The 26,766-nt window shown below is 35.1% G+C and overlaps 1 pseudogene; it reads right to left on the bottom strand.

Annotated features, from left to right (window-relative positions):
- Positions 1-22,496: 22,496 nt before the first annotated feature.
- Positions 22,497-23,142, bottom strand: LOC109436385 (endothelial cell-specific chemotaxis regulator; annotated as a pseudogene).
- Positions 23,143-26,766: the final 3,624 nt, after the last annotated feature.

The following is a 26,766-nucleotide window of genomic DNA, read 5'->3' as shown; positions in this document are numbered from 1 at the left end:
CCCAGTTTCTTTCTGTCCTCCACAGATCTGTCTCTATGGCCGTTTTCCCAGCTTCCCACTTTTTGCTGGCTTTCCTCTCTCCCTTCTCCCTGTACTACTCACTCTTCCCTCTCAGAAACACAACAAATTCCCCTTTTGCCTCTTTTCTTTTTAATTTTATTTTTAGAGATAAGGTAACTGAGGACCAGAAATGGGGAGTTACCAGGCAAAGCTGAACCAGCTAGGCAGTGACAGAGCTGAGGCCAGCTTCATTGCTTTTTCCGTATCAGATTATCGTTGCCAAGACTGATGTCAAAGAACTTGTCTCTTATGTTTCTTTTATGAGTTTTATGCTTTTAAGTTTTATATTCAAGTCTTTAATCCATGGTGAGTTAACTTTTTTGTATGATGTAAGATAAGTGGTTTCTCCTAAGTGGTGTTTATACATAATTGGCTTTGATATTTCTTCTCTTAATTTTATGGATATTTAGTTCTGAGTTTTACTGAGTTTTTAATTTTAATTTTTAGTTTACTGAAGCATAATTACAAATCTAATCTGTATATGTTTTAGGGTGTACAACCCAATGTCATATATATATGACTTTTGTTGTTGTTGTTGTTGTTGCTGTTGTTGTTTTTAAATGCGTGGTTAGAACATTTAAGATCTATGCTTCTGGAAATGGATGAAGGTGGTCAAAAATACAACTTCCAGTTATAAATAGAAAAGTATGTGGGATATAATGTGAAACGTGATACCTATAATTAACATTGCTGTGTGGTATATTTGAAAGTAAGAGAGCAAATCCTAAGCGTTCTCATCACAAGGGAAATAAACTTTTTTTTTTTTTAATATCTATATGAGATGATGGATGTTAACTAAACTTATCGTGGTAATCACTTCACAATATATTGGAGTCAAGTTATTATGCTGTGCACTTTAAACTTAGTGCTGTTTACCAATTACGTCTCAATAAAATAAAATAAAATAAAACACACACACACACAAAAAAGTTTTACTATAGACTTTTCCAATATAAAACTCCAGATACTGCTGACAGTGACTATAGTTTTCTAATATTATATAATAAAGAAAACAAAGACTAAAAAGAGAGAGATCTACCCTCTTAGCAAATCTTAAGGGTAAAGCACAGAATTGTTAATTATCGTCACCAAGCTGTACAATCAGCTCTCCAGAACTTAGTCATCTTGCATAGCAGAGAGTTTGAACCCCTTCACAAACTCTTCATTCCCCACACCTTTCAACCTCTGGCATCGAACAATCATTCTTCTCTGTGTGTCTGTAAGTTCAACTATTTTGGATTCTACAAATAAGTGACGTTCACTGACAATGATTAATGTACATTTGATTTCTGGTCTATAAAACTGTCAAGTTATATATCTATGAAAGCGATATGTAAAAAGGGGAGAGATACAAAAATGATATTTGTTACTGTCTTCTATCTGCTGCCACGCTTTCATCTTTACCACTTGCTACTTCAGACCCTGGATATTCCTTGAAACACATAATTACCCAGTCAGTTTTCTTCAAGAGCACTTTTCCATACTATTATAGTAAAGCAGAAAGAACTTTTCTGGTTCTTAAAAAAAAAAAAAGTTGCATAATCTCTTAATCCCTTGGAATGGATTATGTCTGGGGTGATCTTTGAAATATCAAGTTAAACTACCTTTTCTAGAGTATTTTTATATGAAATTAATGACGTTCCAAGTTGTATATGAATTTTAGAAGAGTGAGGGCTATGAAAACTTTCAAGTTTTGGTGACTTTATTTAAACAAAATTTTATCAATGTATGGCAGATATTTTCTATTAATATACTATACAGTAATATTGCAATAAATACAAATTTATCATTCTACAGTAACACTATGTGAAAAAAAATATTGGAGTAGAGAGAGTCTAATCACTTAATTTTAACAAACCTCAATATTTTACTCTATAAAATGAAGACAATATTTTTAGAGTGTTAGTCTAACAATTACAGTGCTCATTATTTTTGCAAGCACTCTTAAGTTAAAAATATTTAAGTACAAAATGTCAAACATAAAGAAGAAAATAGCATAATATACTATGTACCTATTTTCCAAATTGAGCAAATGGAAACATTTTCACATTTGCTTCATAGTATTTCTAAATACAATATTAAAGACAGTGTCATTACATTTCAGTTATCTCCCTCACTCTCTGCAACTTTCTTATTCATGTTTCACATAGTTATTAAGTATGTATTGATGAAATATATGCAGCAGTATTTTTAAATTCTTTCTTCATTACTAAATCCCACCATATGTAGCAAAACATATACTTTCTTACTCAACATTTTACTTTTAAGATTTATTGACATTGATGTGTTTGGTATAATCTTTAAGAGCTGTTTCTTATTGTATTGAACAAATATGGGATATGTTAAAGATTCATTTGGGTTTATTTATTAGAAATTCTCATTTGTAATAAATGAGAATTTGAAGGTGGATTTGGTGGTGAGTCAGTTGCTAAATCTTGTCATAATGAAGCCAGTCACACCACTTCCATCAGTGATCCTTGATGTTCATCCTTATGTTTGTAGCTTCATAATTAGAACGTAGTCAGTGCAGTTCACTGAATTGTGCCCTCATTCTTAAGTGGTAAGTAGATAGGGGAACGCCACCCCACACACCCACATTTCTATATATAGGGAGATAAATAACGTTCTCAGAAGCTGCACCATAAACCTCTCTTCAAATCCCTCTGTCTAGGATATAATTCACATGTTCATTCCAACCCAAAAATGACACTTCAAACCTGTTTTGTTTATTTTTCATTGTAGAACACTAAACAAAGTGGCTTATTTGGGACTATCAGATGAGTGGCCAAACATTGCATCTACCAACAACTGTCACAAATTATTCAACCATTCTTCTATTGGTTAACATTTAGATTTTCTTTAACTTTTTACTATTACATGGAATGCTGAAACAAATATATTTGGGCATGTAAGTAGTGAGAGCATCTTTTGTGTAAATATGTGTGTATTTTGGCTGATCAATATCTGCACCACTTTCAGGATATTGTGAGACACCTTCCACTTTCTGATTCGGTGCATCTCAGAGCTTGCCACTTACTACACTAGGTGAAGATGACAGATAATCATAACTGTCTGGGTAAATGACCCGAACTCCACCAATTAGATAATCCTACGTGCCCAAACCTTCCGCTCCCCAAAGATTGTTGGGGAAGGTGCAGTTGCAGCCCACTGGATAGCAGAGAAGTTCACTGATTTGCCTGGGTGGGAGCTAGTCTGTCATGGCTAGACACGCAGAACGCAACCATCCTCAGCGTAGGTGGCACACAGTGGAATCTCATTCAGTAGACCTAGGCACGAGTGTGCACAAGGAGCCGACCAAAGGCAAACTGGGGTGCAGGGTGCCAGTGGGGAATCGTGGCACCTGTAAGGACAGGAAGCGTAGAGTGTGTGGTGTCATTGTAGAAAAGGCTGTGGGAAGGTTATCAGCAGGCCAGGCCCTGGGCTGTAAGGTGCTGAGGGACCTGTGTCTGATGTTCTCACAGCCACAATGCCACGCGCTGCGAGCAGCCAGAAGCCTCAGCTGAGGGAGCCCCTTCCTCCTGCCATGTCCCACCAGCGCCCTGTTCTGAGAATGCGTCAAGGCGTGCTTACTGAAGGAGAAACACATGCTGGAGGAAGTCCTCCTGTTATGGCAAAATATACATTGCAGGGTAAATTTGGAGCTGAGAGGCAGTAAACTGTTTACTGATAAACGTATGGCATGCCAGGCAGCATATTTGCTATGAAGATGTCACAATAAAGATAAAATATAAAATTATTGTCTCTATATAAACTGTAGTCTAGTAGGGAATACATTACATTGTCCAGAGAAATAATTATATAATTAATGGTACGATAAAGCAATAAAGTCTACGAAATAAAAAATGAAACTCTGTAAAAGTATAATGCCATTTCTGCAGTTAAAAAAAATAACGGCCAGTATATGTTTGTGGAATTAACACTTTAGCTGTCCCCTATATATATATGAATATGAGGATATACCAGTATCCCTATAAGGAATGAATAGGAATCTGTACTAAATGCTAAAGGTTGGGGATTATGGGCATAAAATATGATAACTGAAATGTGGTAATAGATGAGCTTGACAGGAAAAGAGTCAAGAAACAAAGAAAGCCAGGTGAAGAAGTTTTCTTTAAAGAATTCTTGAAATATATTTGAGATTTTATATATATATATGTATATGTATATGTATATGTATACATATATACATATATGTGTATATATATATATAAAACACTGTAAATTTAAAGTGTTAATTTTATACATTTATATATTGTAATACAATTGCCATTGTAGTGACAATTACCACCTCTGTCACATCACATAATTGTCATTTTTTAGTGATTGGAATAATTAAGGAAACTTTCAATAAGAAAACATCTATAAACTGCTGACAGATCAGTGACGGTATCAATTAAAATGTATTTAAAAGGATGATATCTAAGTCATTGCCAACCTCCATATCTTGGAGTGTTGGTGGCAGACTCCAGATATCGGAGAGTTAAAAAGTCAATAATCTGGTAACAGCGAAGGTAGAGACCATAGATGTGAAGTTATAAATTAGTTGTAGTTTCTGACTCACTATGTGAAATTTAAAATTAGGAAGCTCTGCATAAAGTTTGGAGTTATGACTCCCTTTGAAAAATTTGAAGATTTATCAATCTCTGCCCACGTTCGTTTGAAACAATATTTAATAGAGTAGTAGACCTCTCCTTGAGGTGATCTAGACCATGAACTCTCTATTTCATCTCTATTAACACTGAACTCTTCACTCATAATATTCCAAAATGGTTTTTGGCATTTAAATTGATACACTCTGCAATGTGCTGCCCTTTAAAACAGTTGGTGTGGAAGCAGAAAATATGATGTATGATAGAGGATTCATAAACTGGGGACGTAAGTGTAAGGAATCCGGCTATACTTTCACGATTAAAGAATTCATGGGAGAATCATTCCGGATAAGTGAAAGAAAAACTGAAAATCAAAGGGGAGGAAATTTCATTTGGTTGCAGAAGAGTGAAATGATATAAACAGAATTCAGTCAAAAACAAAACAGTAGTTTTAGTGGTTTTAGCATTGTTTCACATTTCACTAGACCTCTCCAACTTGTTTTCACCCATTTAAGCTTAGTACACTTGGACACTTGCTGGTCATGAGTATATAGTAAATTGTATCAATTACAGACTAAAAATTTAGGGAAGAGACTATCATGGAAAGATTAGGCAGAGGGTGTGTGTGTGTGTGTGTGTGTGTGTGTGTGTAAACTCCTTTCTCAGCCCTCAGCTTAGCATGTAGATGGCTCTCTAGGACATTATGGACATCAACTTGATGGCACATTAACAGCCCTATTTACCTCTCCTATTTAAGCCTCTACATTTTATGTGCTTTACATTCGCAATGACAGTTACATGCTCAATGCTGACTTCAAGCTCGCTCTCATAGTACCGCTTTACAAATGTAATACGATACTGATACAAGTAAAATAATAAATATTTTTATGCTTGATTTATCTTACATTTGAATTGCAAAAAGACTTACGCAAATGGGTAAATTGCTATTTTATTTGCTATTTAGCATATTCTATGTAAGAATCAATGTGTTAAATATTCCTTAACTGTGATGTATAAAATGCCTACTTATGCCTATTTTGCAAATACAAAACTTAGCTTTAATGAAGTTAGATCATTAGCTCGATTTCACACCTAGTTGAGAGTCCACCTGGGATAAGAACTATTTTTTCTCCTTTTCTCTAATGTCTTGTCTGTTCCTATTATTTAAACCTGTCTCCTAAAACATAGAATTGCCCAGAATTATTGATGCATATGTCATCTATACTAAATATTTGGAGTGTCAGTTTCACTGACCTTGTCAAGATTTTATGCTGCACCAATTAAAACAGTTGACAGTTAATATTCTAGAAAGATTCCCTTTGAGTGTTGCAGCCATTAATGTATTCACATATGCTATAAACTCTATTTTTCGATAAAATTCAAGTAAACTTTTAGATTATTGTGAACAACAAAGAGACTATGTAATAAAACTGGTAAACTCAGGGGTGCCACATGGCAGGCTTGACAAGCTCAGTGACCAAAAGGAAGCACACAGCCTGGTCTGATCAGAAATTCCTAAGTGGGTAGCCATGGTGAATAGTCACCTATCAGGCCTATAGCTTCCTCAGCAAAGGTCCATCTTTACCTAAAGTAAGCCCTGTCCACTGTTCTTATGTATCCAGGATAACATACCTTTGATATTCAGAGTAATTTTCTTTTCTAGACCTCTTGAAGGCACACAAAACTTCTCATTGTTATCTTGTTCCCTGAATACCATCTCTATGCAATGTAAATGTTATTTATTAACTATCCTACATACACCAGTGTAAAAGAAGTATAAGCCTTTTTGTTTAGCTGTTAATCTAATCTCAGAGATGTCCCTGCTTTGCTTTCTCCCACCCCCTTAATCTAGCACCGGAAGATCGCATGTCCCTTCCTTATGTTTCTCCTTTAATTCTAAATACATAAACTGAACTGCAAAACGGCCATTCTCGGGAGCACGTTTTTCAATCCACTGAGATTTTGCTTCTGGGAGTGTCCTCAAAATTTTGGCTCAATCACTTATAAAACTTTACTATAGGCTAGACATTCTTTTATTTACATTATTTATCTTAAAGAAAAAAAAATATTAGTGACAGTTTTACTGAAGTAAATCTAGATATCAATCAGTTCATATAAACAATTTATTGAATTTACATCTATGTCAATTACAGCTCATCTTTGTAAATTAACTGCTAACTTTATAAAGCCACAAGTAAATCTGTTTGTATAACACTTTCAAATAGTTGCATCTTCAACTAAGTATATTGACATTTAAACACAGTGGGATAGTGTAAATGCCACACATCAAAGGTAATATTATCCAAATTGTATTCCTTACTACTGTTGCCTATTAGCGCATATGAAATATAAAATATTAGTCTATATTGTAGTGGTGTATAATCATTAATCATTTCTAATGAATAACCATTAATAAAATAACCTCTAACACACTCTTTGATTTTTGAAGAATCTTAGATGATATAGAATATCTTCATTTACTGTAAGTACAGCAGATATACACATAAACATAATTTTAGCTACCTTATAACATTTCTACACCAGAGCAGGCTAGATGTAAATGGATACATAAATACGAAGCATGTATGTACTTAGTTTTTCCTTTGCAGAAGACCATTAGTTAAATCACAAGGAAAGATACACATTTGAAACTTTATATTTTAACACACACACACACACACACACACACACACACACACACACACACACACGAGGTCAGATAGTTACATTCCAGAACGTTCCACCATGTAAGCCCATGGTGGAAAGTTCACAAACCTAATTGTCTGACATCGTCTGTGCTCAGTGTCCTTGTAGTTGTGGGGATTCAGATCCAGTCTCCCCAGGATGTGCCACCCTGCCAGACAGATTATTTCCAGCTGAAAACAATGAAAGCCCAGCAAACTCAGGAAGAGTGTGTTGGTTTGTTGGTTTGTTCTTGTGTTTGTTTGCTTTTACCTCCACCTTTCCTTCTTAAAGAGATTCAGATAGAAAACCTGCTTTAGGAAAGGAATCTTAGCATAATCGCCTTAGCATATTCACTATATCATATAAGAATAAGCTGAGGCAGACAGGAAGGACCCATGCAAAACTCTCTTCACTAGATTCCCGTGTCCCACTGGTTCTGAGTTGTCTAGCAGGAATTGGTTTGCCAGCTTTCTCTGGCTACCTGTGAATTGTCTATAGCCCCTTTGAAATCCCACACTCCTTCCCCCACTTTTCTCCTTTGTCCAAAATGACATAAATTCCTCATTTTGCCTCACTGTCTTTGGAATTTTCATGCTTTTGTGAATTCCCCATTTGCTTACATGAATTCCCTATGTGCATGTATTTAAAGTTGATTTTCTCCTGGGATTATGTCTCTGTTTATTCTATAATTAGATCAGCTAGAAATACTTAAAAGGTGGGAGGAAAATTATTTTTTTAAGCCCCTACAAAGTTTAATTTGATTTATTACTTTCTATGGATGTATACAGTAATATAAGGAGGCGTTACCTATTTCAAAACAAAGTATGACAAATTCTGCCACGCACCTTAAGTTTTCTGAGTAAACACTTATGTTAAATTATATCTTTACTGAATCTGGCAAATCCAGTGACTCTATAGAAGGTGTTCTCAAAACCTGAATCTCTGCTTTTCCTTATTCAATTCTGTTTTAATTACCTTATTTTCATTCTCTATTAGATTGACATATCCTCTTATTTTTCCCCCATTTGTTAAACATGAAATATAGTTTTGTGTCCTAATAATAACCTGAAAGTAAATCAAAAGGGAAAAATTAAAAGACTAATTAATTAATTGTGACACCTTTACATTCTACAGGAAATATTTTTTGATTAGAGAAGGTTTAAGTTGTTCATCTTCACATTTCTTCAGTTCTTTAGAAAATGCAACCTGTACTACCCAAGTTCAAAACTACCATCCTGCAGGAGCCATAAACTCTGATCTTGCTAGATTGAGCACTGCCCTTTATCTTCTTCCTCATAAATATAAAGATAAAATAGAAACGCAGCTGGATGCACCCTTTAGCAATTATTTCCCCTCTGATCTTCACTCTAGGATGAGGGCCACGTGTGAAAGACTTGGGCACTCTGATAAAGATTCTCAGTGGGAAGCTAGCTGCCTTGGCTGTATTTCATTCTGACATTTCTTACACAGACTTTCTTTTGGTGTCTTGCTAATTTAAAAGGTGCCACTTCTTATAAATGGTTAACTATTAAAGTGTTTGAAGCTTTGGCTCTATTGTGTTTTTGTCCTTGACAAAAAGGAAAATAAAAGTCTCAGGCTAAGGTGATAATTGTGATATTTACATACCTTGAAAATTTGAGAAAGAGACAGTCAACTCTATTGTAAAATTAAAGTGTGGTGCAGTAAAAAGATTATTCAGAACAATGGAATGTATTAAGGTAATTATAAATAAATGCTTTGACTCCATATTTCCTATGGCATGCCTATATTTATTATAGTAACTGAGGGTATAAACATTCAATCTTTATATAATATGAGATAATTCAGCTCAAGGACAAGAAGGCCCTCCATAGTTTTGTTGTTTCACTTGGGAGATCGTAATGTAGCTTCAAAAACTTGAACTTATTATTTGGTTATTTTATATTTTTACTTATTGTTTTATTTCTAAATAATCATTTTAATTTTACATGTACATTGTTATTGTCTAAGAGATCATCATGTCTGTATCATACATAATTTGCCTAGAGAATAAATTTAAACTCAAAGAAGTTTTTACCTATACTTTAGCTGAACTGAAGTTGTCAAGTATTTTGAAAGTATTTCTTCCCACTCATGATAACTTGTCCTATTCACTGATATTGCTTTTAGTTTTCTATAACTAATCTGGGATATGTACAAAGATCGTTGTTCCTAATATAGAATACATAAAGAGTTATGCAAAGAAATATCTAATAATGCAGTTCTGAAAGAAAACAATATAAATAACCATAAAATAAACACTAGTTTTCAGGGTCCCAAATAGTTTATAAGCAAACTCTTCTCTTGAAGGAGTCATGTCCTCGTTAGTTTCTGATTTACATCATCCAGATTACCTCCACAACTGAGGTTGTTTTTGATAACCTTCTTCCTGCTAATTAGCTCTACAGGTTCACCAATATTGTCTCCTGACCGTAGCAAGAGGGGCCATTTCCATTTCTATCACAACATGATGATATCTACCATTTTAAACCTCTACTGAAAGAGAATTCAAACTGTTAGATGGTGTTTACAATTTAGGTCCATTAGTCTGAAATATTCCACTGAAGATTACTAACTTTATAGCTAGTAATAAACAAAAGTACTGTCATGCAGGGCGGCATGCAGAGTCTCTGGTCCCACTCCCCACATAAGAATGCAGGACATGGTGAGGCCAAAAAGGAACACGCATGGAGCCATAGATAGGGGAGTCATACTACTATATTCTCGCTGGTGGCACTGTAGTCTCATTGGAGGCTGGATCCACACTGTCCGCAACCTGCCATCTTAACTGCAATCCGCTCAGCCACCATCTTCTTGCTAGCCCCCATTTGCTGCTAGCATAGCCACGGCAGTTATATTAGTGGCCAATGGCTCACTGGTTACAGCTGTCGGCCAACTAGCCACAGCTGATGGCCTTCAATCACAGTTGATGGCCATTTACTACCCGAGTGAGCACCTTTCCATGTGAGGCCGAGAGCCTGGAAACTGCACTCCTGGCTCTGTCCCCACAGTACTATACAATGAAAAGTCAATATAAAATTGGGAGAAGAATGCTTTCTTCTAAAATGCATTTTTATACGAACATAAAAATCTCTTCAAATCTCTACCTCCAGAAATGCAAAGAACCGTAGAAAATTTTGCTTTTCTTTCTAAGTCACTAAACACCTAATATTAGTTTCTTAGGCAGAGCTCAAGGTCAAAGTGTTCTTCTAACCCCAGATCGCAAAGAAATATCTGAGAGTCAGAAACTTTCCCCAAAATATTGGTGGCGTGATCTGTCATACTGAGACAGTAAAAGGTCTTTTTATTCCTATCATAGTAAAACAACTTTTTTTTTTTTTTTTTTTTTTGTCTGTTATGCTTGCATTGTAAACATTTTCAGGTAACTTTGAACTAGACAGCCCTAGAGGTATATGTATGATGTTCATGTAATGATGGAAAATATATTAATATTTAAAAACAGAATACTGCCATATGAGATATCTTTGTACCAAAATACCCCCAATGACTTAAAAAGCACTATTTCTCAGAATTGTGTGCCTCAACAGTCCAAACAGGTAGGATTTCCCAACGTGGCCTCACCTTAAATTTTGATGGTTGGTGCTGACTTCAGCTGGGACTTCTCAGTTTCTATCTACATGGCCTTTCGTAAACCATCAGGCTAGATTGTTTTTTTGTTGTTGTGGTTGTTGTTTTTCATGATAGTGACACACTGCGAGGGCAAGAATGGAAACAGCAAGAAAGACATCATAAGGCCTCAGACTCACCCAATAGTATTTTTGTCACATTCTATTGGCCGGTGTGAGCCACAGGCCAGTTCAGTTTTTAGGGGTGAGTGGATTGCTGCTCAGCAGCAGTGTCACCCGGCAAAGGACAGGGGAGCAGGGATTCATTCAGAACTATTGTTATGGAAGCTTTCTTTCCTGCAGAGTATTATTTAATCTCAGATAATTAATGGTAACATTTGCTTTACCTACACTCTTCAAGTCCACTCAAGGGTAATGTGATTTCTCCTTACTCTTTGCCAGCAGTGAACATCATCATTTGGTGCTAACCACCATCACTAAAATCACGTGATATTTTAAAAATTGTCTACTTAGGTCATCCACACTGTTTAAATAATAAATTATTATTGAAAAGAAAGTATATAATTCAGAATTTCTCATTGAAAACTGATACTTCACAAGCGTAAGTCTGTCTGCCCCCATGAGGTAGGCACAGTTCTTTGTCACCACAAGGAACATTGCCTCAGAAGGTGCCCACATGACAGAGTGGGCCATGTGAATGAGACAAAGAACTCTCCTGAAAGAGAATTTGAAGTGAATTGGAGAAACTTCTGGTAAGTATGTGGTTTATTATATTTTGTATTATTCCTTACTCGTACTTTTGCGATGCTTAGATCTAAAGGAAAATGAAAGTGTTACTAAAAATCTCTGCTCTTCCTGAAGGTTTTCATTTTATTTTGTTTTTTTGCTCTAGTTTTAAACTTAAGAAACTTATATGTTGTAAATCACATCAAGGAAAGTTTGCAGGGTAGGCTTTTTTCTTTTTGAGTGGTAGTCACATTATCATGCTTATTAAAAATCATTTTTATAAATGTATATTTTAATAGAACCATAAGAAAATATACTTTCGTAGCTCCAAATTTCATAACTAATTCTTTCAATCCATCAGAACATTTTCCTGCCTACTGATCTTGTTCTTTCTCTAGTTCAACTTTGTAGATTATTTCATGCTGTTAAGAATATTTGATACAATGCCATGATCAGCAAGACCCCAGGAGAAAATGCAAAGGGCTGTATCAGTGGAGAATCTGGTGGCTTCCCACTGCCTTTTGCTGTTCATACGTTGCATTTCTTGGGTTTCGAAATAAAATATTTTACTTTCTCCATCATGTTTTCCATTTGTGTAGGTCTCTATACTAGAAATGTAGAGATGTTATATATAATGTATCTCTAAGTTTGATGACACTGATATAGATGAGGTAATAACTGCAAATTACTAGTCTAAAATATTGAATAAGATATACTGAAAAATTATTGTTTATTTCACAGGTTCATTTTTGTTATATTTCTAAACTGAGAATCAAAAGCTATTTCTGAATCATTCTTACAACTGGTCTGCAGACAGAGTATAATTCAGTCAAAAAAATCAAGCATCCCTACAAAATTATTACTATTGACTAAGACATGTTATGTGGAATGTGTGATCTAACAATTTTAAATAGTTTTGTATAAGAACAAATGTATATTATTAGAAACTGGCAAACAGTAGTAAAATTTTAAATTGCAAACAGAATAATACATGAAAAATGACAGATTATATAATTATATAAATTATAGTAAGTGTGATAACACGAGCCCACATATAATTCCCCTACGTCTACAAAATGCCTCTAGGAGTCTGTTTGCATGAGATCATTAGAAACTTTCTGAAAAATCTAAGCTGATAAAGGAGAAGAGATGGCGAAGAATTCTTTTTCTATGAGTACGACCTTCAGCTTAAGGAAAAAAGTTATCAAACAGAGCATGGTGCATGGCATTCAGAATAAAAGCCCCCTTCCCATTTCACACACAAGCACACACATTCTTCTCCTCAAACTCCCTAGGGGATGGGTAAAGGAGACAGTTAAAAAGAACAGTTAAAAAACATTTTTAAATCTAAAAGCTGTGAAAAGATTCCAATAACAAGCCAATGATGCTTTTGTACCAAAATAATAGAATGTGTCACAAAAGTGGAAGAAATTCTCTGCGTTTGGGTGGGAGGCACACAGGGCAGGGCAGGGATGTTGCCTTGTTATTACTGTTGATATAATAGAAGGCAGAAACTGCAGGAGAAATAGTGTCACCTATAGAAACAGTAACTGGTAAGTATCTAGCAGAGAGCCTGACACCTGTTAGGGTGAAATTAAATCTTTATGTGGTGCATAATGCAATATATATAGATGATGTATTATTGAAGTAGACACTTGAAACCTGTGTAGTTTTGCTGACCGCAGTCGCCCCAATATATTTTAATTAAAAAAATAACGCTAAACACTTTAAGCTAAAAAAAAAAATCTTTATGTGATGAATGAAACATGAACTTGATACAGTTACATAGCAAACTTAAGAAAGAGGTAGTGGTTTGTTGAATTGCACTAATAATGTCTTCCTGTGGTGTAGCATGTAGGGGGTGAGAATAGTGATGTCCTTGTTCCGTGATTAATGATCATTGTATCAGCTTCAGAAGGTATTGGTAGAGGGAACATGACTCAAAAGCATTATCATCATATTGACTTTCCTTGATAGTCATCTTGTTCTAGGAGCAAGGATGATGCTTCAACTTTGCTCAACAGCAGAGGCCTTGTCACCAGTCATAACTGACAGAAAGAAGATGGAATCTTTAAATCGAAAGTGGTGGTGGGGAGAAGCTTTCTTAAACATGTATTAAATGCCTTATGTGGACCCATATACTTAAACAGAGCAATATGAGGCCAGATTTATTGCCAGTCAAGTAATGGCTAGGGACTGGTTCAGCTATATATTGCATGTTGCTATTTCACACCAGCAATTTAGAGTTTAAATCTATTTCATTTGGAAATTGAATGGTTATGTCTCAGCCTGCCTATCGAAAGGTGAATTGTATGGCCCAAACCTCGCTGGAGCTTCTAGCCATAAATTTAACCCAATTATCTGTATCACATGGTCATATAATAAGGGGCATTTTTCACAATTACATGGGAAGCTTTTATAAATTACTGATGTGCAGATCCCATCCTTGGCAATTTTGAGGTGAGGCCAAAACATTTTTTTTAAAAGCTCCCCAAGTGATTCAAATATGCAGCTAGGTTTGAGAACCATTTATCTGGAAGAAAGTTTCTCTCTTCTACTGACAAGATTAATACATTCCAGTCTCCTGAAATCAACCTCATTGGCTCATGATATTGAGTCATAATACTCAAATATTTATAATAGAATTTTATTTGTTTGGCATAAATTAATCAAAAAATATTACGTAGTGGAGCTTTCTCTTCCTTGAGTTTCCTTAGTCCGTACATAGACTATTTCTTATAGAAGTTCTATGAGCTCATAACTGTACTTCTTATTAGGGAAGTAATAAGTTCCCTAATAAGGAAAAAATATTAATAATAAAAGATAGAGTAGGAGAGAACTAGACCACAGAGTGTGGTAAGGTCTATGTGGAGCAGCTATTTTTAGTGCAAGTTATAAATTAGTACTGAAAATCTCAAAGTTAAGGCTTGCCCTCAACTCTGTTGGAGTCCCTGCTGTTTTAACAACATTGTGGTGTTTTTTCCCTGTTTCTCTCCTAGGCCTAATTGATTATATAACACACAGTGGTCAATTATGTAAAATTATTGTGCTTAATTACCTATTGCTTGTTTAACTACCCAATGACCCTTGAAGATGGTGGAAGATGGTGGAGAAGGGTTGGGGGAGCAGAGAGCTTTTATGTTCACCTCATTTATATCTAAATGTAAAAAGTTTAACTTCTGTATATCATGGGTGAAGCCAGAGAGAAAGAGGAGGGATGTTATTGGTGTAATAAAAGGATGAGAGTGAATGGGGAGTGGTCAAATGTAACAGGAGATCTGAATGTAGAGAAGCCCTAGTGCAGAGACAAAAGGAAAGAACCTGGTGGGAAAGTAAAAATGGAGGAGATTAAGGGGCAAGATGAGGGTCAAAGAGTCGGCCCCTCTTAGTTTCTTCTATGAAAGTCAGATTTTGGTCCCCAGTTTTAGCAGATCCACTTTGGAGTGTGATCTTACTCAGGAAAGGGATGATTTTTAGACCATACTCATCCTAAGTGTAAATAATTTATTGTTTGTATATCACTTTTTAACCATAACCAAATTTCTAAATAGATATTTCCTCAGGTTTTATTAAATAATTACCACTATGTGTATTTCATGTCCTCTAAGAATCATCATTTTGAAATCCAGTGACTCTGCTACATTCTTAAATTTATATCGCATATAATTTCATTAAGTTTATTGTATTATTTAAGCCAAGTGCCATAATAAGTTTTCATCTCTAGATTAATTTCTTTTTATACACAGCAACAAGCCATGCTCCAAACACACAGCTTGTGAGATTATTAGTTTGCATGCACAGTGGCATCTTGCCTTACCCAGCATCTGTGATTATTCACTAAAGAATTCTGCATATACTCATTATCCACAGGAAAGTCTTCCTCATCTTTATTTGTGCACAGCTTAGGAGTAAGACCTCCTGCAAGTTGCAATTTAGATGTAAAAGGAGTTTATTTTAGGAATGTTCATCTTTCATCACAAAGGGGTAGTACCCTCCATGAAGGGCATGCAAAGCTTCCACAGTTTTAATGAGAGTCCTGTGTGTACATCAATAGGAAATGGGAAAACCTTTGGTCGCAGACAATGTCTCCAGCAGTGAGAAAGGCATATTAACTTTCTGATCTAGCAGTTATCAAAATCAGCATGAGCTCTTCTTTCTCAGGTAGGAACTGCTGGATGGGGGACCTGATTCTCACTCCTCGGGGAATGTAATATGGAAGAAAGTTATCGAAGACAGATCATAAAATATTTATGAAAAGAGCATGACTATATTTACTAGTGCCTGTGATACAAATAATGTAGAGAACACAGTTCCTCCATTTTACATAGGTCGATAATCTGAAGGAAGAGATTAAACAAACAAACAAAAAACCGGGGGGAAAAACCTTAAAAAGCATTTTTCTGAATGCTATTTAAGTATCTGCTAGCCAACAGAGTAGGGCGAACAGTCTTTGTAAATCCACATGTCATTAAATTTGACCAACATTATAACTGTTCACTTAATTTTTACTGAAAATTTTGCATTTAAAATTTTACACATATTTATTGTTCTGAAATAATTGGCAAAAATGAGATACAAAACAAATACATGATTTGTCCTCAGGAACTATACAGGAAACGTCAACAACATAGATATTTACTAATTCGTGTAAGACATCCTGACATGCCAAAACATATTTCACAGATGCCCAGTACTATTTAGAGTCAGAGAAGACATAAATTGAGATTTTATTTGAACAAGGAGTTTTTCCATTATGAGATGAATAAATTTAGATTTAAAAACATGAGAGAAGAAGTGATTATGGTTGGGGAAACTTCTGAGTAAAGCTTTATAATGAGAAATGAAAATGGACTAAGCCCTTCCTTGAAAGAGGGTTTGTGTTGGGGATTTAGAGAGACAAAATTGGTACAAAAGCTAGGATTAATTGTGCATAGCCCCAAATGTCAAGCTGGTTGCTGAGCTTGCTTCAGAGGAGAGTTATTAATACTTTGGAAGCTGAACATAAAATCCCAATTCATTTTATTTTAAATAATCTGATTTTTCTAGATATTGAATGAAGAACAATACAATGTACATACAACAATATAAAGAGAAATTCAATATTATGATGATTAGTATGATAGCAAAAACATGGAGTTGAGTGCTGGTGGGACAATAATCAGGAAGATATTCTCCAAAATTTAACTTAAATTTGGAAGACACTTTACTAAGTTATCTGGAATAGAAATTAAAATGGAACAGTATTTTAAAGGAAAAAAAAATATTTGACTAGGTTGGATTGAGAGTTGCTTAAACTTTTTTGTATGATAGATCACACGGGTCATTGTGGAGGGGAAGAGAGCAAAAATGAAGTTTGTTTACTGTGATAAGCACCACAATAGCCTTTTTACTGGACATTGTTAATTTGCGCAGCAAGATTGTCTAAACCCCAGTGATGCAAACATTATCTCGCCATGTAACATAAAGCAGTGGAGCCAACCTTAACAAACTTCAGTTTTTAATGAATAGTTTCTCGTACTAAAATAAGCCTCTGCTGACTCACCCACATCTGACATCGATGTAAAAGTGAAGAACAGTACTTGTTTCTGATGACAGCGTTGGGAGGGGAAGATTCTATAAGATATGTGAGGTCTGTTTAGCAAGTGAGTCACTGTGATATGAATCCTGCTGTTTCCTATGATATAAAAGTCATGTCTGGCTTTCCCTAAAAACAACTTTGAATGGTACCCAAATCATAAATCTAGCCTAATGCAAAATATCCAGTCCAGAGATCCATATCCTGACATGGAGAGAAACAAGCAATGAACATCACTATGTTCTTCCAAATCCACTAAATGACAATGATTCCAGTTTTTAATATTTTGGCATTTAGAATATTAGTCAAACTGACTTACATGGATAAATAATAGGGCAATACATAATTTATTGTTAAATTTGGGCACAGTTGAGAAGGGATGCTATTAATAATTACAATTGTACACCAGGCGTAAACTGTCCCAGAAAATCAGGACATATGGTCACCTTAATAATCGAAGATTGGAATGTTTTTTTCTTCCACATCTATTAATATTTACTCTGGATAATTTAAAGGTTCACAAGTAAATAACTGAACAATAAGTTAACCAAAGTGCAATGTTTGGGAGTAGCTATAGAAGCATTTTTTTCTGGGAAAGAATAAACAGAATTTGGAAACCAAGAATATAACAGGGATAAGAGTTAAAGGGTGGAAACATCAAAGGCAACTAAATCAGTTATGATGCTTTCACTGAACATAACAGCAAACCTGCCTACAGTGGCTTAAACAGACATGAGATTGTTTCTCACATAAGTCTGGAGGTAGGTGGCTGCTAGCATTGGTGTAATCTTTAAAGGTTCCACTATATCAGAGTCAATGTTTTTGATATTCTAATGGCCTTTCCTTCACGGTCACTGGATGGTTTCTACCCTCAAGTTATCATATCTATCTTATAGTAAGAAAGACAAATAGAATGATTTTCTAAAAGTATCATGCATGCATGATATGTCTGATGAATAGATCTCTGTTGCATAGCTACAGTTGATAGAAAAATGCCCAGGGAGAAGGGATTTGGGAATTGGGGTCATATTAGTGCAACAATAACGTATATACCACATGATGTAAAGATTTCATATCAGTACAATATCAGGAGTGGCACTGTCTTTAGTAAGGATAAGGAAGAGGACTCTTACTTTCCTTCAGAAAGCGATAAGGATTTGTTAGTTTGGTACTTTTTTATATAATCAGTTTGCTATAAAGGAGAGACACGTAAAAGAAAATTTCCCATGGAATTTTGGATATATACAACTAGACAGCTCTGGGAAGATAACAAACTGAAAATTCAAAGTTGAGAATAATAAGTATTAAAGCACAGTAAAATAATTTCACAGAAGAGAAAAATATAGAGTGATAACAGGAATGGAACATTTTTCAGAATTTAGGGAATATTTACACTGAAGGGTTTAGACAGCAAAACATGGTTACCTTGTAAATATGTGTTGTTGTTTTTTTAATTTTTGTTTGTTTTAGTTTATAGTTCTAGAAGTCTCTGTTATCAAGTTTGGTTTAATTTTACTGAGCTATATTAATTAAGAGTATGTAGTAAAATGCCTAAATTATGCAGGTACCATAGTGAATTCAAAGATTTACTAAACTTTTTTTGAATATTGTGCAACTATAAATAAAAAACTATTACCACAACAAGTGCAGACACAATTATGAGCATTATAATTAGGTGGAGGAAGATGATGGAAAATCATTCCTTTTTTTAGCCTTCTGATAGAACAACTGGGATGTCTCTACTGTCCGCATATTTTCCTAAGAAACTAATATTAAGGCTGTATATATCTAGATCTAGATATATGACCTTAATTATAATTTCTTAGGAAAATTACTATATATGCATATATATATATATACATATATATACTCATATACTCATATTGATATATGCTTACCTTGACAACTACAGTAGTGGGTAATTTTTCTGTTACTTTTCAATGTTAAACTTCCAACATTTATTTAATTTATGTGCATATGCATATGATATTTGTTGCTTCTCTTCTATTTATCATGTAGTTTGTGTCTAATACTAAATACCATCGACTATACCGGGGACAAGCAAACAATGGCTGTGGACTAAATCTGGCTTGCAGCCATTTTTTTAAATATTTTTTTTTTATATTTTGTTGTTCCTTAAATAAAGGCTCATTGCAGCACAGTCATACCCATTCTTTTATGTATTGCCTATGGCTGCTTTTGTTTAACATGGCACAAAAGAGTAGTTGTGACTGATACTATATGGCTCACAAAGGCAAAATACTTATTATCTGTCTTTTCACAGAAAAAGTTTGTCAACCTCAATCTGAAAGAAGTAGGGTTAAATATTAATACCTGTGTCTTCTTTTAAATGTTCATTCTCTCATTGAAAAATAGATAAAATAATTTTATAGTGAATGTGGAACTAATGGAACTAAAATGTATTGAGTATTTCATTTAGTCTTTAGAAGCTGTGAGATAGGCATTATCACCCTTATTTTGCTGTTAAAAGAAGAGTATCAGAACTCTTAAAGCAAACAAATCTTGTTAACCAATACACACACAATTACTAAGTGTTAGAACTGAAATTCAAGCTGGGTTATTTTATATTATTATTTTATGTTTCTATTTGCTTGTTTTCAGTTGAGCTCATTCAACTATATCATTCAATTAATTAACTTTTCCAAATAAAAATATACTGGTTTATGTAGAATTGTGTTGTTGTTTTTTCTGTTACTCTTAAAGCTACTGATTTAAGTAGAAAAGTCCTACTGAATGAGATAATAAAATCCCAACATGAACAAGTGTATTAACACATCTTTCTTCTAGCTCTTGTCCTATTTCTTAGACCAACACAAATATTTTAATTGACATTGTTCGCTTAAATAATCCAGTATATTTTATTCTTTCCTGAACTTTGTTCTCTTCTGTTTCCTTGTATTTTCCCCTGGGAGTGCTGAACCACTACACTAGATTAAACTATTGTCTAAATGCTGATAAATAACCTTCATATCCCAACTTACAGCTGTGAATTCTTTTCTGAATTAAAACCTGACATATCCAAATTCTTAGTGGTATGTCTATTAGAAGTTCTGCAGGTAATGGAAATCTAGTATATTCAGAATGAAACACATCATCTCTCATGATTCTCTAAAACATTTAGGTCCATAGGCTAAATCAAGACAATGCAGATGAAACTTTAATGGAATTCTGGGCAGGGGTGTAAACACTGCCAGAATAGCTTCTGCTTTGGACAGTGGCTCCAATATCAAGAAGATGCTTTTTTAAATTTGGGTTTGCAGGTCTAGAATTTGAGTTTCCCAGCCATTTTGGATATATTTTGAATTTGTATCAACCCAATTAAAAAAAAATTAAATACCAATACAAAATTATTAAAGATATAATTTCCACTTTTAATTTTGTGTAGGAATGTCTGTATTAGTTCAATGCTTGAAAAGTCATTAAAGTCATGAAATTTATGTAATATTGCATGTCAACTGTGTTGAAAACTAAAAATTATCAAGAAACAGCAGATACGTTTAAATCCATAAGTTTGTATGAAATAAAGAACTTGTAGTCACCAGTCAAAAAAACAAAAAAAAAAGAAAAAAAAAGAAAGAAAGAACAGTCATCACGGAGATGCAACATGGATACAATAAGAAATGGATTTTATATAAGATGAACTGCCTACAATATTCTTTAAAGACAAAGTATATTTCTAAATAGACCATTTTATTTTCTAAAATATATTTTATAAGATAAATGGCTTGGGACCTACAAGAATATACAAAATATTTTTTCTGCATGGACATAAAATAATTTTTATTCAACTCAGAGCTACCAATTTTAAGAGATTTAAAAATAAAGGCCTGAAGTGTAGTTTAGTATATATAGATATTTAATTGTACATTTTTTTAATTACGTTGTTAAAATGACATTTAAAATAAAATTTGATTATCACAATATAAAATCTTAGCTGTGATATAAACTCTAATCAAGGGAAAACTATATTAGAAAGAATAAGGTATTTAACAAAAGCAATCTTGTAAATTACTTGAAAAATGGCACTTTATTCTCTAGTAGTCTCTCTTTTTCCCTGTATGAACACACTATCTTGCCCATTGAAATCTCTCTAGGGCAAGAACAATACGTTCAGTATCCAATGCTTCAGCATACTACTGGGCATCCCATTACTTAATTTAATGTAACCTAGTAGTAAAACAATCTAGTGTAATGTGCTCAGGATTCATTTTATAACAGTTATGAGACTATCCAACTTATTTTTAATCAGAGTTTTGTGCCCTCGGGGAAAGAGTAAATATTAAGTTTCTACTTACCTTATGCTTGTTTGGCTTTGTTAAATTTCATTTAAATTTAACCTTGCGTTTGTCAATATAAGATATGAATCTTTGAAAGACACCTGTTTTCAGATAGTTAAACTTGCCTTAATATTATAAACATCATGTAAGATACTCTTATTGATAAACATTTATTGTCCTAATTGTGCTGAAATGTGTAGCTATAAAATTGAGCCAACATTTTCATTGTCTCCATATATTTGTTTTCCTTTACCCATAGAATGTGTTTCAGTGTAAATAAGGCCCCTCATACTATCCCGAGTGAATTCATGTAGGGACACTAAAATATAATTACTATATTAGTCTACAGTTATTTTTGAACCCCTTCTTAATACAAATGACCTTTTAATTTAGATTACAATTAATCTTTTTTCTTCTTAATCCTTAATCATTTTTAAATTGTCTTAATCATGAAATATTCTTAATCATTCTTAAATACCTTTAAGTATTCTTAATCATCTAAACTAACTTACTTACTTTATTTATTTATTTATGTATTTATGTATGTATGTATGTATGTATTTATTTATTTATTTATTTTGCCAGAAAATAACTTTAATGCAAAGTAGAAAGGACTAATCCACCTTGTCATTTTCTTGACTCTTGCTCTGTAGATTCCTCCTTCTTGGGACTTGGAGAAGGTGGGAGGAGCAGGCCCTGTGCTGGAGAGGTTGTCCAAATGGGAAACAGTCTCTCTTATTGGACGTTTGCTTCCAGAGCTGGAGGAATGCTGGTGTCCTTCAGATCTGGGAGTAGATGAGAAACAATAAGATAATTTATATGTGGTTCATCGCCTCTACTGATCCCGCCGCCTTCTTTCTTATAGTCATCGATCCTGTATCATCCTCTGACTCATGGGGACCCAAGGCTGCTTTTAAAGAACCTTCAATGAGGGGCATCATTTCCTGGTATTCATGTTGATATTCTTCCTGGAGATGAGGGCGATGCTGTCTTTCTCTCCGTTGGCTGTGGAGCAGCTTTCAGATAGCCCCAAACTCCCCGATTTCTGGGGATCGTAAGCATCCTTGTTCTTCCAGCACTTAAACTTTTGACCACACAGACGAGGTCAATCACCACAGCCACCAGGATGACAGTGAAGCTGATGACACCAAATGCAGCCACAGTGAGCACCGTCTGATGTAGGGCTGGGAGGATGGTCAAGTCTTCTCTTATCCTTGGGCTGATGGTGGCTGGTTGTGAATAACGTTTTGAGAGGTGTAGCTTCCTGATGTGTGCTGTTGTGGCTGGGGCTTAGTGAGGCCATTCTTGGTACATGACCTTGGCTTCCTAGGTTTACTGGCTGCTATGGGGGCCTGTGAGGCCTTCTCTGGAGCAGCTGGGGTACCGGTGCTGTACAGAAGGTTGGGCTACTTGGCGCTGAGGAAGAGCTGACTCCTGCGTTGGTAGATGTTGGCTCTGTGGTCAGACTTCAACTGAAGGCTCCCTGAGGGATAGAGGCCATGTTGTGGGCTGGAGTTGTGGCCTTGGAGCAGGAGGAAATTGAGGATTGCCCAGCACAGCTGCATTGCTCCAACAGTCCCCATGTCAGTTGGGTCTGTGACGGGCAGACAGCTCCTCTGTGAAGGCTCTTTCCATAGTGGAGAAGAGAGAGGGAGTGCTAGGGTGGGAGGGGTGGGGTCTGGCTGTCCAGGAGCTTCCTGTCAAAGAATAGAAGGGAACAGATTGGGACTGGTTCCAGGGGCCCTGCTCAGCCGGATAGCCCAGATGAGGATGTAAGGCTGAAACATCAGTGTCTGCGCCCAGGGTCCCGGGGTGTGTGTGTGTGTGTGTGTGTGTGTGTGTGTGTGTGTGTGTGTACGCGCGCTCTTGTGTGTGTCTTGGGGAGTACTCCACATGGCCTGGGCTAGGGTCACTGTGGATTTTTCCAGGGCCTGTGCACCAAGACCAGTGATGGCAACCTGCCCTCTGTCCCCTTTCTTCCCCTCCTGAGGGTCCATCAGGGCTCTCCACAGATTTTCCTGGAGTGTTCATCCCAAACATTCTTAATCATTTTCTGAGTTCAGGGATTCTAAGAAACAGTGATAAACATAATAAGTATATCTGATCTTGCTCTTTTAATGTCTAACAATTTCATGCCTATAATTCAGTTATTCCCTTTCTATGCAAGATAGCAACTCATATGTTCCATGTATATGAAAATCCACATTCAAAAAGGAGACTGTCAACCTACCTCCAACTTCTTATGTTGAAACCTAATGTCCAGTACCCTAGCATATGACTGAATTTGGAGAGGAAGCTTTTAAAGAGACAATTAAGATTAAAAAAGTCATAAGGATTGAACCCTATTCTAATATGACTGGTATCCTCATAAGAAGAGGGAGAGACACCATGGAATTGCATACACAAAGGAAAGGCCAAGTGAGGATGTAGAGTAGGTAAACATCTGGAAACCCAGGAGAGGGGCCTCAGGATAGACCATACCTGCTGACACCTTGATTTTGGATTTCTCCAGAACTATGACAAATAATTTTTTATTGTTTAAGCCACCCAGACTGATGTGTGTGTCATCCCTAGCACAACAATATACTCACAAATCCACACTATTTTTCAAATATAAATATAAAATAAAGTTATGTGATGTAGCAAGAAAATAAAGAATAACAGATATAAACGCATCCACAAATCTAAATGGCAATCAAGTGAACAACACAATAATAATTTATTGTCTGTTTAGAGAATGTGTAGTATTAAAAGACATGACAAAAATAGCATAGATAATAGGAGAGAATTTTAAAAACTTAATACATTCAAAGAACCTTGCTTTATATAGGAAAGGGTTGAGATATACAGCATCACAGTTTTTTTTTTTTTTTTAATTGAGGTATAATTGACACATTCTATTAGTTTCAGGTGTATAATGTAATGACTTGATATTTGCATATATTACAAAATGATCACCATGATAAATCTAATGTCCGACACCATACATAGTTACAATGTTTTTTGTCATGATGAGGACTTTTAAGAACTATATTTTTTGGCAACTTTCAAATATGCTATACAGTATTAACTATAGTCCCCATGATTTACATTTTTTATACCTGGAAATTTGTTCATTTTGACCCCCTTTACTCATTTTGTCAACCCTTCAACCCCACTTCTGGCAATCACATATCATGCTTTCATATCCTACTAATTTTACTTTACCCAAAGGGTAAAATAAAGTGATTTTAAGCTGGAGAGTGATATGTCTGTTTCAATAAAACACTGACCACAACGTGTTTTTTTGTTGTTTGTTTGTTTGTTTGTTTTACTAGAATGGTGGTATACAGAAGACTGGAAACAGGAAGATCTTGGCGATACTCTGAGGCATGAAATGATGGTGAGTTCAATTTTGGGTGGTGGCAATGTAATGAAAAATAAAGTAGTAGATTTAGGAGACATTTATAATTTACATTTAGAAAGAAATAGGTTATCAGGATGTGATTTATGAAGGGAAGAACAAAGAGATTCTCAAATCTGCTTATAGTTTTCCAGTTTGGGCAACTGGAAGGATTTTGATTACATTTAGTAAGAAATGACATACAGAAGACCTTGGGTATGTGACCATCTATCATAGATTTATTTAGAATATTCAGTGTCCACTTATGACAGTAGATACATCCACCAAAACTATGAGTCCAATGTAACAGATCCTTGATATAGGTCACTTATGTTTCAATAATACTGTTGTTCAATAACTTTTGTTATTATCTTCACCTGTTAATAAATCTTCCCTGTGAGGAATTAGCTTTATTTAACAGAAAATATATTTGCAGAATATATTAAACCCATGTTATATCCAACTTCATTCTTTGTTATCCTGGTATTTTTGGACTGAGCTATGTGTCCCTTACAGTGAGTTACCTAAGTATTCCTGTCAAGTCCCCAGAAGCTTAAGGGGGTAGGTAGTCTTTGTCTAAGTACAAACTTCTATTGAAATATGCATGCCCAAAAGTACAGAAATCTAAAGTGTACTTAATAAATTATCAATTGTGTCATGGAAAGGTGAGAGAATGATGCAGTAGCAATATAGGAAAGGAAAGCTGAATGTGTTGCATTCTTAAGTAGTAGAGTGTTATACTTGTTTCTAGAAAAGAGTCTGAATGGAGAGCTAATAAAATACAGGGATTAGAGAAGGAAGGAGTTCAGGGATTGGTGTTCTTTCACAGGGAGTGTTGCTTAATGTCAGCTGTGGTTGTTTAAGTGAGACTGTTGATTGGTTGGCAGTGTATTTTCTGTAGTGAGGCTTTAACTGATTGGTTCAGTTTCAGAAGTATGGGGCTATCACTGAGAAGTTGACTTTTGGAAATGAGTTATTGGTTTACAGCACCCATTGATTAAACTGAGGCTAGTTACCGATCAATTAAGCCACTTTAAAACACAATCTGGTGTTTACTTGGTATGGCTACAAAATAAGCGTTCTTTTCCTGGGAGAATGAGAATTTTTAAATGTTTAATATGACATATGAAAAGCTATACGTATGTGATGTGTGCCATGTCGGTCGCACAATTAAGTTTGTGAAATCATCCTAGAAAAAGGGCTACATACCTCATTGCTGAATATCACTGTGGTCACAATCGAAGTACTCCCTTTAGGAAGCTATGCACCAACACCAGCACCTAGTCAACCCTTCAAAGCAATTTTGGAACTTTTTTTATGGAAGGGCTATCAGAGCTGTCCTCTTATTACCCTTGACGTCCTGAATGTCATCAAAATGTCTTCCTTTCAATATTTCCTTTGTCTTCTGGTAAAGAAAGAAGTCATTGGGGGCCAGATCAGGTGAGTAGGGAGGGTGTTCCAATACAGTTATTTGTTTACTGGCTAAAAACTCCCTCACAGACAGTGCCGTGTGAGCTAGTGCATTGTCGTGATGCAAGAGCCATGAATTGTTGGCAAAAATTTCAGGTCGTCTAACTTTTTTACACAGCCTTTTCTGCACTTCCAAATAGTAAACTGGGTTAACTGTTTGTCTATTTGGTACAAATTCATAATAAATAATCAAAAATGGTTAGCAACATCATTGCATGAAGTTTGTGAACTTAATTGTCAGACCTCATACAACTTGATGAGTTTGTGAATAAGTATACATCTATGAAACCATCACCGCCATCAAAGCCACAGTTGGTATCTTCTAATGAGTTTGAGTATGAATATAGACTATTTT

Source organism: Rhinolophus sinicus, linkage group LG04, assembly GCF_036562045.2.
Source record: "Rhinolophus sinicus isolate RSC01 linkage group LG04, ASM3656204v1, whole genome shotgun sequence".
In the NCBI taxonomy this organism is placed as follows: domain Eukaryota; kingdom Metazoa; phylum Chordata; class Mammalia; order Chiroptera; family Rhinolophidae; genus Rhinolophus; species Rhinolophus sinicus.
Note: the sequence above shows the minus strand (reverse complement) of the source record. Positions and strands in the feature narration are given on the sequence as shown.